The following is a 12,246-nucleotide window of genomic DNA, read 5'->3' on the forward strand; positions in this document are numbered from 1 at the left end:
GAGCCACCCGGGGGGCTGGGGGACATTTCCAGGGCCGGCTTGCCTCTTACACGGGAAATCTAAGATGGTCAAAGGAAAGGAATTCTGACTGTGGTGCCCAGGCTTGTTTATCAGAGCTCTTGCAGCTGGAGATGTTTATTATTGCAGCTATGAGGACGCTCCCGCAAACACACTCTCCAAGCTGGAAAGAGCTGAAATAATCTGTCTTGTTTCTTCACAGCAGCATGCATGACCTGTGCTTCAGAAAGGGTTTCTAGTTAGAATAGGCACATACCTGGGCACTACTCCTCGAGAAGAGATGCCCCCCGCCCCCCTCCCCCCAGATTCAATTTGCATTAGCTTTCCCAGCCTATGTCCCATGAACACCTTTGACAAAACGTTCCCTGGGAATTATGGCATTTACGTAAGTTTCCTGAAGTTAAAAGCTACCAGTCTTCTAGTTGATTTTGCAATGATTGCACATGGATGGGTAATCTTCCAGACAAGTTTTCATCTCAATTTCCTCATCTGCAAAATGGACATAGCATAACACCCAAGTCAAAATTCTTTGTTTTCACATGCTGTGCATTCTTTTTATACAGGTTTATTTCATATCACACACACACACACACACACACACACACACACACACACACACACGCATCATATATGAAATAAACTCATTATAAAACCATGACAAATAAATACATCATGACTTGATTCAGGGTAAAATAAAACCTAGAATTTTTTGTTCCAGAAACCTTAGAGGACAATATGTTTGTCGCTGGTGTTTAAAGCTAGTACACCCAACCTTTTCTTCTCTTTACTGCTAAAAATTTCAAAAGTCATATTGGCATGAAAACAAAATGGACTTGTTTCATTGCAAAGCTTCTGAGTTATTTGTGTTTCCCTGAATTCGACAAGGGGGTGGGTAGGTAGGGAATTTCTTTTAAATACAGTAATGTGGGAAATACAACAAACTTGACAGAATAACTTGGGAGGTTCGCAGCTCACGGTGATGGCGAGGCGATTATTAGAGTTGTGACATAACTTGTGGATACTGTTTTCAAAAATGGCCAAAGAATAGTGTGAGAAACCTTACTGAAAAATACCTTTATTTTTGCTCATATATTGGAAACTCAGGTTACCAGATGATTAACCCCTAGTTAAGTTTCTTTAGCTGGAAATCTATATCCCTGACTGTTTTATCAATACAACTGCCTGACCTACAGTGCAAAACCAAGGGTTAACACAATTAAGTTAGCAAATGTTTAGAAGGCTATGCTAAAATCTTTCTTTAAAAGACTTTTAAGGAAAACACTTTGCTATTCCAATCAGACACATAATTATACAATAGGCTAATTTTCCAGAATTTGCTTTTTCCTAACCATCAATCAGACTAGTAGAACACGCTTACTATTCAACACTGAGATACCCTGTGATTCCCTGGGAAAAGTAACCTACCTTAGGGAAATATTTTACTGAACAGAAGAAGACTGTTTATTTACTCTGAGTTTCTTGCAAGGTTGTTGTCTGGTTTGTTTGTTTGTTTTTATTTGTTTAAACCAGTTTCAGAACATGGAGAAGTAAGACTGTCCTCAACTGAAACAAAAACAACCACCACTAAAACCATGGACTTTAAAGTTCTTAAGTGAATTCCTTAGCTTGCAAGTGTGAAACTGTTCCAGCGAGAATGTCCCAAAGTCCAAGCACAGAAGGATCCGTATCTTACTGAAAACATTCCCCCCACAGAAGCTAAAGAATACACCAAGAATGAGCTGCCCTTACTTATACTTCATGTCTGTGTTTATTATGTATTTAATACGCTGAACAATTTGAAACTCCTAACCCCACCCCCCACCTGCTAGACTGAAGTCCACAAATGTAGATTTAAAGAATCTTTGTGTTTCTGTGAAAATTGACTTAATTTCTAATTATGAGAGAAGTTAGAATCGGAGGTGAACTTGGTGGCAGAGAGCAGCAGAGCAGAGAACAACCATTAGCAGTTACCCACTTGAGAAAAATAACATTCTGTTGCTTGACCAACACCCTTTACATGTTAGCTATTAACAACCCTTACAGAAACAGAATCTGCAAATAATAAACTTGATTTCTAAAGTCCCCACAGTAATAATAATGCACTCATATGACTATATCCCATCTGGCCCTCTGTAGCCGTTTCTATTTGGTTTTGAAGCAGGAAAGCCTTATCTTTCTTTGGACAGAAAAAAAAAAAAGTAAAAAGCGGGGGTGGGAGTAGGTGGGCAGTGAAGTGAAGGAGTGTGGATAGAAAACACATGGAAATTTAATGTGAAAGTTTCTTGTTGCAATAAAGCTCTAAGGTTTGGCATGAAGACTGTTATCAGATGGTTCCTTTGACATTACTTGAGCCTTTCAGTAAGTAAGACAAGCCTGAAGGATTAGGTCGTCAACCTCAGCCTGTCATCTTTGGGGGTGGGGGGCAAGGTTTCTTTTCTTTTTCTCTCTTTTCTTTGGTTGTATCTTCCTTCGCCAGCTTTGGGAACAGCAGCAGAAGTAGTTAATAGAAGACAACCTCAACTCAACCCTACACTGATCACAAATGTCCTGCTTTTAAAGACAAGTGAGCCGACCAAGCTGTAAGGCTAATCACCCTGAGCAAGTATGAATTTATCTGAGGATTTCAAGTGGAACCCCCGGAGCCGGCCGCCAAACGGATGGCTGCACACTTTAAGAAAGTGAGTGGGCCTTTGCCTAGTCAACTGTCAGGCCACATAAAAGGTCTGGAACGCACTGACTTAAGCAAACAATATTTATCCATCTGAGGATGCCACAAGGCCCAAGATTTTGCTGTGTTGGAGATGACAGGAAATATTGATATGTATCAAGTAACACTCCTGAAGTAAAAAGGAAGATGGGATTCCTTTCAGCGCTATCTCCATTTACAAAACTGGCTTGTGCTTTGAAAACAAAGTAGGGGTAGGGGAGAAGTCAAACCAGCACACCACTTGGGACTTCTCCAGCTTTCCTGGGCCCACCAAACAGGACTTGAGCTGACTCACCTCTTTTTAAAACAACAGACTGTATTGGCATTTGAATTTGCACACTCTTTGATGTCTAGCTGACAGGTGACCTGTCCCCCATCCCTACATCTATTCCTTAGTTTTATTAATGTAGAAAGCCTCCCATGGATCATGCTTTGGTGTGTTAATATTCTCTACTATCTTAGAAATATCTGGCTATCATGTCTAAAAAGCAAATGCTCTGAGCAGGTCCTATGAAGCGAAGCTCTACTTTCTGTGAGAGATGATACACTTCATCCTACAGAGTCACTACTTTTAGTGTTTTAACTCCATGGGAAAAAATGTATCAACATGTTCTATCTTGGCAAAATTTGATTGGGAACATTGAGCTGTTACCATAGAGTGGGTAAGGTTAGGTTGGAGGGTTTCATTTAAAAGGAAACAAATGAAAAAAAAGCCACCCTACTTGATCAGAATACTCTAAACGTTCTCCATCAGTAATGTGCCTAAGATGACAGTCTTGAAGATGTTGGAGGGGGCAATAATGAAGTACCCATTGGCATTAACCAGCATTTCTAGAATCCTGATTGTAATACTAGGAAGGAAAGCAAAATGTGTAACAGCACAATAAACAAGAGGAACTGCAGAGAAGAACCTGTTCTTTGAGGAAGATCGCTTCCAGTTAAACAAAGAAATTTAGGGTCGACTGCTTTTCATGAAAATTGCATACATATGGCCTTTGAAATTTGTCACTGAAGATGGTTTTGCTCTAAGGTAAAATTCACCACTTTATAGCTTTTCAGCTGCAAATTTCTGGCTTTTTCTTTTTCTTCTCTCTTTTGGCCTGCAGCCCAATATGAATGTATGATCACTAGCACAATAGTTAAACATCTGAGTCTTTTTGAAGTGCCTTCGTTACAATGACGTGATGGTTGATTGCCTATCAGTCAGTTTAGAAAAGAACTTCGTTCTGCCCCCTAGTGGTAGAAATTAAAGTTTAATGCCTGCTCCATAATACATAAAGCCTTTTTCTTCCCCTCTTTCCCATATTTTAAGGACATTCTGCAGTGCGGGAAGTAGTAATGAGTTTCTTCATAATCAGTAAAACATGCATTTTAAGCAGGAAAACTTCTATACTGAATGGACTGTTTTACAAACCACAGGATCATTTTATATATGCTTTATATGCACTTTGTTGTGTTTTGCTGAAAAATATACACTGCCACTATAAACACATGTTATTCCCACTACAGCATTCCTCCTGGAAAATCCCAGGACATGTTGATGGAAGAGCTTTGAGCAAAGGGTGTATGGTATTGTTAAAATTATGGGGAAAAATATATATTTATATATATGTTTCTCAAAGAGACCCTTGCATGTTGTCAGATATTTTGTCAGATGTGGAATTTTACATCTCTTCTCAGATGACTATTTTTGTGCAAAAGGCAATATAAACAATTCTCACTAATTATAGCACTGTCTCCTCCACAGGTCACATTTCCTTTGCGTCCAAGTTCATAAAGAAAGCCGCGTACACCCAAGGAAAAGAGAAGGTTTGTGATGTCCACAGGGCTTTAGATATGGGAAATGTTGGTCACGTACCACTTTCCTTGAGCTGACCATGAAGTATCAGGGATTTGTTTGGAATTTCACCTTGTGGTGGTTTTGTTTTGTTTCCCATCTTTAATGTAGAATTCATATCCGCCATGCAGACACGCATGTGAAATCTCATGGAATCAGGCACCCATCATTATAGGTACCATCCAATACGTGGGTGTTTAGGTCTTGCACAAGTGAAAGCTCACATTGGAGGAAGGTAAGGAAAACTGAGAAGGAGGGGTCCGAGGAGAAAGGACAGGACAGCTGGACCGTGTGTAATGTGTCCGCTTGCTTCTGTGCCACTATTGTGTTGCCGATGTTGGAATGCAGAGAAGGCACTAGTTTATTGAATAAGGAGCCATGTAAATTCCAGCTGTCAACATGTGATCACTCTTTCAGACAAAGAGAGAGGTTTTCTCCTTACCGTATTTGATTTCTAGTCACAGCAACACATTTTCCGGAGCCCTTTTGCCACCAGGTTGTATGTGAGGAGTCTCTGGGTCCCCCTCTCTTTTCAGAGAGGTCTTATAGTTCTAGTACTTGATCTGTAAAGGTCTGGACTGGAATTCAAATGACAAGAAGTCAGGATTTATTCAGGACATAATGCCAGGGCCAGAGTGATATCAAATAATCAATAGTATTTTTTAAAGGAGCACACTTGTTACTGTTTTATGTCAGTATAATAGGCAAACACTTTGCTCAGAAAGAATAGTCCAAAACAAAAGTTAACATACTCCACAGCTTTTTCTTATTGTGAAGCATGTCAACTGTGTTGTAACCATATCAGGTTAATTCCTTTCTTTAAAAACTATAAGGAACCACATGATCCACACACAGGGCCAGAGAAGCACTCACTTCTGGCAGCCTGGCTATCTAGCTCCCCACCCTCTCCATGTGGTTTGAAAGAGGCGGCTGACATTTCTGAGATTTTGAGTAGGGTTCTGGGAAGCTCTTTACAAACTGGAAGGGGAGGAGGAGGAGAGGAAGAAGCATTCTCTGAGTAAGACCAACTCCAAGCAGCTTGAGTCTCAGGGGAGTTTAATTAGAGAAAGAAAATTTTATCCCTGTTCGCACAGGCAGAAATTATTCCTATCTAGGAGATCTCAAATGCCAATTTTTTATATATATATAATAGGAAGCCTAAAACATTTTGTGGTGCATGGCAGGATTACAGCCTTTCTTTCTCCTTATTGCAGAATTTCAACACTGAAAACAATCCAGATGTCATTCATGTGGTCATTCCTACAACTCTGGCTGAGGACTGCTAATGGGACTTTGATCCAACTTCTTTCTTCAATGCAGGTTACATATATACAGCATATATATGCATTCTACTTTAAGTTATTCAACATAGTTCAATGACTTCCATAGGGGTACTTTAGAGAAAATTTTGATATTTTGTTCATCATGGATTTTTGCATTCATTGTGAATTCTTAGTATATTGCATTCAAATATTATTTATCTTGATCACTGCATTTTGGGGGCCCTCACCTGCCTCATATTCCCAACCCTGCTTTACAGAGCAAGGAAAGATGGTGGCACACTTGTTTAATTTCTGCCAGTTTGACTTTTTAAGATTCAATAGAAATCGATTTTATCTAAATAGAAAACATCCTTCTGTGCAATCATCAAAAACACATTTAAGACAGGCACAGTCGCAGAGAGGCCATCAGGTGAGAAATTGGGGATCAACAGAGGTGAGGCTTAGAACCTCACCCCCCCTGTTTTGAGAGAAATCTTCTGCATCCGTGGATGTTTTATTGCCCTTGTCTAGCTTGGATTAACACATAGTCTACAGGCACACACCTGATCATCTACATTTGCTCTGTTACAACACTAAACTATGTTTTCTACCTTTATCTTGCATCTACCTACCACTTCAGCATTTTATTAAAAATAATAATAGTAATAATAAAGGGAGAAATGTGGGATCCACATATAAATCAAGTATAAAAATCGAACAAATATTCATATTTGACCTAATTGTTTATAGTTCTTAATGCGTGATCAAAACCGAAAGTTTCTGTGATGACTGCCCTTGCACTGTTCACCATGTAAGAACTTATTCACCATGTAAGAATTCGTTCACCATGTAAGAACTTGTTCGTTATGCTTCAGAAGATTGGAGACTGACGAGAATTAGGCTTGGGGTGGATTAATGATTGTGCATTGAGCATTGACCCCCCTATACAGAATTTTATTGTTGTTAACAACCATTTGATCAATAAATATGAGAGATGCCCTCTCAAAAAAAAACAAAACAAACAAAACAAAACAAAAAAAACACATTTATATGTGGTGACTACCTGCACCATCTCTCAGGTGCTTTGCAGGGGCTCCTGACACTCAGATAAAAACTGTTGCTACATGCACTGTTTTCTCTCTCTAGAAACTAGTTTATCTCAAATTTAGGATGGAGAAAAAGCTATTTTCCCAGGCACTGTCTGTCTTATGTCATTACTCCAACGCCGTCCAAGCTCACCGGTGAGGTCAATTCCCAGGTACAGAATTTCTCATCAGACCGGGCTCTCTTGCCTGCCCTTCCAGGTTACACTGCACTTTCCTCCACCCTTCGCCCGATGAACTGCCTGCACCTGCTGCAGAGTCCTGTGATTTGTCACGTGTCTCTCACAGATACTGCCCTTTGGGCAGTGGATTTCTCATTCATTCCCACGTGGAGGGCAATGTATGTTCTTCAACTCTGGAACCTCATATCAAGAATGCTTGCTGTGGCCTGCTCTCAACTTTTTCCTTGTTAATTCAGCTTAGAGAAGACAGTACGCTGGCAGAGAGAAAAACGTGTTTACAGGCCATGAAAGCGTACTCTAGGCTGCTGTAAACCTGTGGTGTGTTTGACCTGGAAGAAGAAAAAAAAAATTATCACCATAGAATTCAGCTTTTTTCATCAGATTGTGACTTGACTTAGATGGCTGGAAAAGACAAAGAAGGAGAGAGATGGAGAGAGAGAGAAAAGAGAGAGGGGGGGGGGATAAAAGAGAATATTCATCTCTATTTGTACCGTTTAGCTACAGAGAAGGAGATGCAGAAACCACCTCTCAAGTCGGAAGAAAACTCCAACCAGCCAGGGTGTTATAAATTAGAGCCTGTCAGTATTACAATGTATATTAATAGTCACACCTCTTTTTAATGAGTTTGGCATTGGCAGCTGAGAGGAAATACAAGTCATCATGGCTCTGCTCATGCAAACCCCGACAAAGGAATCCGTAATAAATCTTCCTGGAACAGCGCTCACCATAAATATGTATCACATAAGGCATCTGTTTTACATTCTGCATATAAATCAGCATAGCGCTGAATAGCAATGAATCAGCTTCTCAATGCCTGATTTGATAACAAATCGACTTGGATCTTAGGAGAGAGAATTTACAGCCCTCACCCTCAAGACAATACTTAAGTCAATACTTAAGAGGAGTGCCAAGTTAACTTTTTTTCAGCAAGCAAGTTTCCCGAATGAGAGTCCTGGGGGCGGGGAAGGGGGTGTGAGTCGGGGGCTGGGGGGTGTTAAGGCTGGGAAGTTCCAGGGGGAAGTGATGAAGAATTTTTGTTCTGGGTTTGAAGGACACTTTGTGCCATTTCTCTGCAGGTGGAAATTTTCCTCTCTGTTCTTTGCCTTCCTGGACCTCCTGCAGGTGCACTTTCCGCAGCACTTAGGGATGATGGCCACATCTTGGCCATGTAATGGGGGGGATGCCAGGGCCCCCCCAGGCTGGGTAGGGCTTCCCCTTGCTCAGCTTCTTCACCCGTCTCAGGCTGGCTGGGGTGACTCCCACGGCTAGGGGAGGAAGCCACGTTCTGACCCCTTTCTTTACAGACCATTGGTAATAACTTCCTATAAAGACTTTTCATTCCATGCTACAAAATGAATGAACAGTATTTATAGCGTCTTTCCAGTATCGGAGTGTTGATGGGATCAGGTCACAGGGGGAAACTTGAATGGCTCTTTATTGTCAGAGCCCTGCCTGATACGGACATGCCCAGCCACACAGAGATATGAAATGCTTGAAGACCACACGGGCCGAGCAGGCCCTCTGAAGACATCGCCAAGATAAAGGCGGCTGTTCTGGCAGACCAGGGTTGGCAGAGGAGGGAATGGGTCCTAGTTGGGTGACTAGGTGCCACCTAGGGAGGCCAGATGCTCTTCTGCAAAATTCTGAAGGCTCTGTTTTATTTGCTCCAGTTTTCTCTCACCTCGGCTATGTATCATCATTTCTCTTTCTTTAGAAACACATTGTATTTGTAGTAGGAAGCAGCCACTCACCTAGGAAATATGAGTCTTTTTGAATATCAGCTATCTCCTTAGGCTTGTGATATTCTTATGGGCTCTGCTGCCGTGGCCTTTAGAAATAAGTGCATGTATGTCCTGCGATCCACTGCTCAACCCAAAGCAGGGAAATATATTTCAAAATCTCTTCAACGACTGTCTTTACTCTGTGCTTTAAGATGCAATTGGACAAATATGCAAAACTCCCTTAGTGTGACTGGATAGATAACTAGAAAAAAAAATTCTGGATTCTTGTTTTATCTGGTTTAACCACACCAATCAAAAATTTTCTAGCTACCATTTTTTTCCCTCATTCAAGGAGACAAGCAGGTATAACTGCTAACTGAGGAGACTGCTGTATTCTCTTAAAATTCAGGTTTGCATTGTTCAGAATCTGTAACTCACTCTAAGAAAAATGATTGTAAAAAAAATTTCTCTAAAGTATAATATATTTCAAAGACCAAGACACTTAACTATTTTTCCCTTCCTCCATCGATTTGGTTGCATGTAAATACCAGCACAGTGGTCCTTGACTACAGGTGATTTTTGCCCCCTTGCCCACAAGGGACACTTGGCAGTGTCTGGACACATTTTTAGTTAATTTTAGCTGTCATAATTTGGTGAGAGGGTGCTAATGGCATGTAGTGAGTAGAAACCATGGACGCTGACAAACATCTTGCAGTTTATGGACAGCCTGCCATTTTTCCTCACCACACACACATATCCGTGCAACAGAGACTTATCAACCCCAAAATATCAATAGTGCCTAGTTGAAAAACTCTGTGCTAAAGAGAGTCAAAGTATGGATTTTGGGCTGCAGAAGGACTTGGGTTGCAATCCCTGTCCGTGACTTCTTAACGTGACCTTGACTCAGTTATTTAACCTTTCTGATCCTTATCTCTGAAATGGGAACTGACCTCACAGGTTTGGTGTGAGAAATATATGAAAGAGTATGTGTCAAATATCAGGCCCAAAATAAGGTCAGTAATTGTTTCCCTTCTCTTTCCCTAACAGCAAAGTGGAACATAAAGGTCTACCTCAAAGTAAAGAATTTTTGAAGTGTTTATATGTTTCACTGATCTGGTCATATCTCAGGGTTCTTGTTTGTTTTAAATAAATAGTGCCAGTTGGAGTCTATTGAACTGAACAGAACTAGTCTTACTGGTTTGAGAGACTGAAGAAAAGCTCTTGGTTCCCATTGGGATCTTTCTGATTCCGTTTCTAAGGGCACCACAGATATTGTGTGACATAAGCAGGAATGCAGGTTTGGAGTTAGAAGGACCTAGAATGGAATTACATGTCTGCATTTCTCGGCTATGTGACCTTGGGCACAAGCTATCTTCTTCAAGCCTCAGTTTCACATATTGGTAAACGGGGATCATGACTTTCATCTTTTGTATTTGTTTTTGGACTTTCAGTAATAGGAACAAAACAATGCTTCACCCAGAGCGAGATGGAGCTCAGGGCCTGCCTTAGTTACAATAATTTGAAGCAACTATTGCTTTTGTTTTGCAGCTTCATTAAAGAGGTAAGAAGTGAGCCATAGGGAAGACTTCTGGGTAGAGAGAACAAGTTCCATGGGACAGACCAGAGAAGAGGGTTCGCTCTAAGTGAGCGTCCTGTTCATGGAATTCAGCTCTGCTCTTTGGAATAAGATCTTTGTGTGTATTGCACGAGAAAAGGTTCCTAATATTCAGCATGTGGTTTTTAAATAGAGGATGTGGTCAAGTACCACCTCTTACCAGAAGGGCTCTGTGACAGATTGCATTTTCCAAAGATGGCTGCCACAATGTCCCATCCCAGACCACACATTCAGAAACTCTGAACATTAATTCCAGTTATTTTATTTTAATGCAATTTTTGATTTGCTCATTTGTTTCAAACTATAAATATAATGCACGTGCATTATAGGAAGTGTGGAAAATACAATAAAAAGATATACGATTTAAAAAAAATCAAGTTGGCAGTGGTATAGAAGCATCTTTTGGACAAATTTCTGTTTTCAAGTGTTTTGAGCTGCACAGCTCAGATACAAAATTATAAGCACCGTGATGCTAAGGCTGTGTCTTCACATGCAAAATAAAGTGCAAATTATGACAATTCATTGCAAAATTTCAGGCCCAGAACTTGCTTACCTAGACAGTCCCTCTAATTAAGGAGAGGTGCATGGGATAATTGCCTCAATTTACCACTTCCGTTGTTTGAAGGATGAAGTACCAGGAATTGCCTGGTGGAAGTCTTCTTTTCTGATTGCGTAAAATGCTTAATCAGACTATTTTTCTTGAAACAACTTTGTGCTCAATGAAAAGCTTTTTTTAATATATTAAGCATTCTTTGGCTCAGTCTTTGAAAGAATTTTCCTGTTTTCAGTGTGCAACTTACCCATCAACTCTATCAGTTTAGTGTAAAGGAAAAAGAAAAGAGAACCAAAAGCAGCCAAGCCAGTTAGCAATTTCAAAACACATATTTCGAAGTATACAGGGCCCCCTGGACAACTCATAAGTAAAATGAAATGTATGCTTCACATGGTGCTGAGGTGTGCCGGATCAGACAGGGGTGAGCCAGCCTGGGACAGAGTTCCCATTTTTCTCCATAGAATACATATTTTTGGGGTGGGAGGCAAGGAGGTGGTCTGAGGAGGGAAAAAATAAGAGACACATTCCAACAATTTAGAAGAGATTGCAAATGTGTTCCCCACCCCCCCCAAAAAAATATTGACGGAAACACAAGGTCTACAAAGGATGCATGGAAGGTACATTTGGGAGGTGCTTCTAATTAATTTCATCCTGTGTCTTATATTAAAGGATGTTGATTAAGTTCTCAGGCAGAGTTTATGGTTAAGAATCATGTGGAAAATCAATGTCGCATGAATTAAGTAGAAGAGCAGATAATGGGTAAGCAAAAACTCTTCTTTGGCCTCTGGTCTAATTTCGAAGGCAAATGTAGATTAGAAAAAGCAAAGCCAGAACCCAGAATGGTACAGCCATACACGTCCTGGGACACATAACACAGAAAATCGAGGAGATGTGCGTGGACAGGAGGGAGGGCAGGTGGACACAGAAACCATGCACTTGATAGGGGAAACAAGAACTCATGCCAGCCGACGATGGCCTGCAGCTCTGAGGAATGCAGAGCAAAAGCTTCAAGCTTACCATTCCCTGCTGCACACTGTTCACATTCCTAAACCTGCTCAGCCATTGGCAGTTTACTCATTTGTTTTGTTCCTTTCTTCCATTTGAGACAACCAGCTGGAGAAGGGGCTGCCTCCCTGCGAGTCATGCTTTGCAAAATGGAAGAAGCTATAAGCCCAGAGAGTCACTATCTTGCAAAATGAGGCCTTTGGTTAATTTCTCAGAGTTTTTCTCCACCCCACCTCCCCCAAC

The sequence above is a fragment of the Manis javanica genome, chromosome 18 (genome assembly GCF_040802235.1).
Source record: "Manis javanica isolate MJ-LG chromosome 18, MJ_LKY, whole genome shotgun sequence".
Taxonomy (NCBI): Eukaryota; Metazoa; Chordata; class Mammalia; order Pholidota; family Manidae; genus Manis; species Manis javanica.